This window comes from Podarcis vaucheri (genome assembly GCF_965113315.1).
Source record: "Podarcis vaucheri genome assembly, chromosome: 7".
Classification (NCBI taxonomy): domain Eukaryota; kingdom Metazoa; phylum Chordata; class Lepidosauria; order Squamata; family Lacertidae; genus Podarcis; species Podarcis vaucheri.
In genome coordinates this window covers 21,365,158-21,371,157 of record NC_138765.1, presented here as the reverse complement: position 1 = coordinate 21,371,157, position 6,000 = coordinate 21,365,158, and positions in this window count along the sequence as shown.

Here is a 6,000-nt window from a genome sequence, read left to right as displayed (position 1 = left end):
GAGCCATTAGGACAACACAAAGGATCAAGGGCAAATCTTACCTGCAAAGGAGTGGGCTCCCTCAACTGAGAGTTGGCTTAAAAGACATTGCAAGTGTTTTAGTTTAGAGTTTTAGGATTGCAGTTAGGAGTTTGCAACAGAGTTAATAAGCAGTGTGTTGCAGAGAGCAATGGTTGAGAGCAACGGCCGAGGTCTGCTTAAGACCATGGCTGCTGTGGCAATGGGAGAAGCCAGAACCTCTTGAGGTGTTCATGCTGTGAACCCTGCCATCATAGGCTCAAGTTGTTGTTGTTTAGTCGTTTAGTCGTGTCCGACTCTTCGTGACCCCATGGACCAGAGCACGCCAGGCACTCCTGTCTTCCACTGCCTCCCGCAATTTGGTCAGACTCATGCTGGTAGCTTTGAGAACACTGTCCAACCATCTCGTCCTCTGTCGTCCCCTTCTCCTTGTGCCCTCCATCTTTCCCAACATCAGGGTCTTTTCCAGGGAGTCTTCTCGTCTCATGAGGTGGCCAAAGTATTGGAGCCTCAGCTTCAGGATCTGTCCTTCCAGTGAGCACTCAGGGCTGATTTCCTTCAGAATGGAGAGGTTTGATCTTCTTGCAGTCCATGGGATTCTCAAGCACCATAATTCAAAAGCATCAATTCTTCAGCGATCAGCCTTCTTTATGGCCCAGCTCTCACTTCCATACATCACTACTGGGAAAACCATAGCTTTAACTCTACAGGTTAATTCTACAGGTTGTAGAAATGTGTAAATAAACCATATATCATAAAGACACTGCAGTCTCTGCTGTGGCTCACTTCCCAAAATCTCGCTGCAGGTGTATTTGACCGAGGCAGCCCTCAGTTTGGCAGCTAGCTGACACAGCACAGGCCCAGGCAACCTTCTGGTAGGCTGCCCTGATCCGACACCGCGCAGTGACCTCCCCCAGGCTGCTCCAGTCCATGCGATCCGTGCGGCGTCTCCCAAGGAGCAGGAGACGGAAGACAACCAAGGTAGGAAGGGGGAGGGGCGTGCGAGCAGGTTGCAGTGGGGAGCAAGCAGGTGGGAGAGGAAGGGGTCGACAGCAAGGGGTGTGCGAGTGACAGGGTCAGCAATTGATCGCAGGGTCCAGGCCGCCATCAAGAGCAGATGGGGTTAGAAGTTCCCTTTAAAATGAAGCAGTGGAGGCTGCTGTCCTGTTGCCACTGTGATTGTCAGCTGGGTTGGCTTTTGAGCACAGAATGGGAAAGGGCGCCATCTCGTGGGCAAAACAGCCCCCGGAATTATTTGAATCTATGTGTCATCTATATACAGTATGTTGCAAACTGCCTTGGCAGAGTGTGTGTGCGTGTGATGGGCGCAGGCAGGATTTTGTGGGAGGGGGCAGAACTTCAGTTAGCTATGTATTCTTATTGATTATTGGGGGTACCTCTCTGCCCCCTCCGGCTACGCCCGTGTATGCGTGTTGCTGTTATATAGCCTAAATGTGTGGGATACGAGTCTGCTAAATAACTAAATATAAACGAGGTACAGCATTTAGCGGCAGCTTTAAAAACAGGAAAGCAGGGCTGGGGGAACCTCGTTGTTGCTGAGCCCCTAACTTCCTCCCAGCAACCCCACCCAGCAAAGCCAATAACCAGGGGTGATGGGAATTGTAGTCTAGCAACGCTTTTTCGGGCCACAATCCCGCCCTCCCTGCAATAAAGACTCCGGCCCCCCATGAATCTGGTGTTGGCTGAAAAAAAGTAACCCAATAAACAAAGCTGTAAAGGGGGGAGAGAGGCATAGATGCTCCTGCCCGAGGCTAGGAAAGAAGTCTGGGGGCGGAAGAGAGCAAAACAGGACATCTCAAATTTCCAGGCAGCGCCACGTGCTCCTCCGGGGCGACTGAAAGGCGAGGAGAAAGATCTCAACCTCCGGCGCCCGTGCAGGTCGCCAAAGGGGTAGCACTGGAAAGGGAGCGAAATTCCTGTCCTTGCAGTGGGTTCAGAGCGCGGCTGGGAAGCCAGATCCCCTGTTGCAGGTTATGATCTCTCTCTCGCTTCCCCTCCTCGTTGTTCCAGGACTTTAAACAAGGGAATGTGGAAGCTGCATCACCGCAGCGCTCCCCCGTATCTGCGCGGGGAGCTCCAATGGCGCGGAAGAACTTTGCGCGTATTGCTCCTCCTAGTCCCGGGACTTCCAGAGTAGGAGATCCACCCATCACCCGCTCTCCCAGTTCTGGGCTTCCTGGTTGTCCCGGAGAACGATCTGGTCTCTAGCGGGAGGAAGCGTGCGACCTTCCGCGGTGGGATTTCGGGCGAGGAGACGGCGGTCGGAAAAGGTCGGCGGGGGTGCCTTTTACTCCAAGAAATCGGCACTCGCCCAGGTTGGTGCGTCTTGGCTGGGGAAGCTTTTGGGATAGCATCCAAACCAGGGTTTCCAGCTGTTTTTGGACTACAAGTCCCATCATCCCTAGCTTAGCAGGACCAGTGGGTGATGGGAATTGTAGTCCAAAAAGAGGTGGAGACCCAAGTTTAGGAAGCCCTGATCCACTCGACAACTTCCCCCAAAGGATCATTGGAATTGTAGTTTGTGAGGGGTGCTGAGAGTTGTGAGGAAGAGAGTACTATTCTCTGCACACTCTGGGAATGGTAGCTGGGCAGGGGAGTGGGGTCTCCTCCCAACTCTCAGGACCTGCCACAGAAAGAAATGACTTCATCTTCCAGCCTGCCTTGAAACGGAGAAATGGACCCTCTTGGCAACTGGATTGATTTGAAAGTCTCTTGATGATGCAAATGGAAGGGAAACCTGGGCCCTCCAGATATTTCTGGATTCCAATCCCCATCAACCCCAGACAGTGCAGACAATGGTCAGGAATTATGGGAGCACTTGCAGTGTTTCTCAACCTGTGGGTCCCCAGATGTTGTTGGACTACAACTCCCATCATTCCTAGCCAGCATGAATGACCAGTGGTCAGGGATGATGGGAGTTGTAGTCCAACAACATCTGGGGACCCACAGGTTGATCACAGAAAAGGCCACTGAAATTGGAGACACCAAGATCCGCCACTGATCACAGGCTCCCCTTTCCTCCCTAAATTGTTTCAGGTTTCATCGGGAGGTTCTGCTACTGTGCCCTGTTTCAAAATTTGCTTGCACTTTACCTCCACAAGCCCATTATTTAGCAACCAATGAGCAAGGGATGAAGCTAGATACAGTGGTACCTCTGGTTATGTACTTAATTCGTTCCAGAGGTCCGTTCTTAACCTGAAACTGTTCTTAACCTGAAGCACCACTTTAGCTATTGGGGCCTCCTGCTGTCACCGCACCGCCGGAGCACGATTTCTGTTCTCATCCTGAAGCAAAGTTCTTAACCGGAGGTAATATTTATGGGTTAGCAGAGTCTGTAACCTGAAGTGTCTGTAACCCGAGGTACCACTGTACCTGCCACATAGAGGATGAAGCAAGCTTGTTTTCTCCTGCTCTGGAGGGTAGGAAGATCTTTCTGACGGTAAGAGCTTTTGACATTGGAATGGTCTTTCTCAGAAGACAGTGGCCTCTCCTTCCTTGGAGGTTTTTAAGCAGAGGTTGGATGGCCATCTGTCATGGATGCTTTAGAGAGCCAGTGTGGTGTAGTGGTTAAGAGTGATAGATTCGTAATCTGGGGAACTGGGTTCGCGTCTCCGCTCCTCCACATGCAGCTGCTGCGTGAACTTGGGCTAGTCACACTTCTCTGAAGTCTCTCAGCCTCACTCAGTTCACAGAGTGTTTGTTGTGGGGGAGGAAGGGAAAGCAGAATGTTAGCCGCTTTGAGACTCCTTTGGGTAGTGATAAAGCGGGATATCAAATCCAAACTCTTCTTCTTCTTCTTCTTCTTCTTCTTCTTCTTCTTAGCTGAGATTCCTGCATTGCAGGGGGTTGGACTAGGATGAGTCTCAGGATCCCTTCCAATTCTACAATTACCGTATTTTTTGCTCTATAAGACTCACTTTTTCCCTCCTAAAAAGTAAGGGGAAATGTGTGTGCATCTTATGGAGCGAATGCAGGCTGCGCAGCTATCCCAGAAGCCAGAACAGCAAGAGGGATTGCTGCTTTCACTGCGCAGCGATCCCTCTTGCTGTTCTGGCTTCTGAGATTCAGAATATTTTTTTTCTTGTTTTCCTCCTCCAAAAACTAGGTGCGTATTGTGGTCTGGTGCGTCTTATAGAGTGAAAAATACGGTATATTATTTACGATTCTATATATAAACACTGTGCAGGCAGATTAGAATGAAGGCTCCCTGATGTGTAACCTCTCCACAAACAAATCAGAATAAATGCCCAATACAAACCAGGAATTGTATAATTTCTGCTTGCAAGGAAATCAGGATGAATGCACAAGAAACAAAGCCCCATAGCACATGAATTTGAGTGGACTAGCCATTTTCCCCATGCTGTTTCCGCACTAAAAATCTCTCCCCCTTTTGAAGGTATGGGTTATTTTGCGGCAGACAGTGTTTGGGAGAGGGGGGAGCCCACAGTGGTGTGTGTTGATTAGTCACAGGAAAACAGTGGGGGTGTGTGTTGTGTGATCCAGATTGGGTGCTTTTGCTATCGGAAGACACATGTCAACTTCATAAGCACTTTAGTTAAAAGCACATTTAATAATATGATGGTGTTTAAGGTACCTCATTGTGTTCTTATAAGGTTCTGAGTAACTCCCAACTTTTTTGGAGTTGTTCTGCCCTCTGGTGGCTAAAAGTCCGAACAAATCTTTATTACAGCAAGGAAGACACTCCCCTCCTCCCCAAATCTGATCCCTGTTTCTGGACTGCTCTGGGGAGGGGTGGCCCATCCCATTTCTCCACCTGAGGTGAAACACTTGCACTTCCACCACCTGAGGCGGGTGCTTCACCCTACCTAATCGGTGGGCCGGCTCTGGGGAGTATAAATGCATTACGAGGGCACCTTTGATTGCTCTCTTTCCCTGATGTGGCAGAAGTTTCTGCAGCCCTTTCTGCATCAGCACCAGAGATCAGCAAGCCAGTGGGGCAGGAAGCATTTGGGGACACAGCAGGGTGAGGACCTCAGGCCCAGGAGATAGATATGGCCCTCCAGGCCCCACTACCTGGCCCTCAGGATGCTCCCCAAGCCATACCCCTCACTGGCTCTGCTTTGGCTCCTCCTTGAGTGTTTTAACCTGGCTGGAATGTGCCCTTGAGCTCTCCCCATGCTTCTTGCTTGCCTGGATAGAAGGCAGAGAGTTGTGTGTTTGCGTACGGAAAGTTGCCTACTGTACAAAGGTGACATTTTAATCTGTTGCTCCGCCCACTCTTGCCTCTGCCACCCCCCCCCTTTGCTGATTGGTCCCAGGACTGGTTTCGAAAAAATGAGATGAAAATATGATGCAAGGAAAACAAAAAGAACAGGCATAGCCAGTGTGAGAATAACCAAACAGCAGCACAGAACTGCAGTGTGCAGCAATGCACAGCAATGGGTAAATGCACTAAAAATGCATTGAGCGCAGGATTAACAGAAAGATGTATAAAAACCCAGCGAGCAAATCAGAATGAATTTGTCTGGATGAATGAATGCTCGCTGAACAGGTCATCTGGCAACGCCATATGTGTGGCATCATTTTTTAAAAAAATCCAAAAGTCGCCCACAAGAATCTGCCTGTATTTTCTTGCTTCTCCTTAAGTCCGGAACTTCTTCCCAGAAAGGACACAGAGAGTCCTGCCTGTTTTCCTTCTTCCAAAACTCAGCTGAGCCGAAAAGGGGACATTGTGTACTTAGGGTAGCCAATTATGAGAATTTGAATCACCAGCCGCAAGGACAAAAGAGAGTGCCTATTTGCATAATATCTGCAAATTTACATGCAAATATTTAAATTTAAGAAACAATGGCTGTGCTTTCAGGAGAAGCAGAGTGCATCTCGCCATAGCGGGGGGGGGGGCGCACCAGGGGAAGTTTGTACCTGCCTCTTTGGTCTGTTGACCAGGATGGGAAACTTCAAAGACCCTTCTGCTCCCCTTTGGGTGGTTCCTTATTTTTA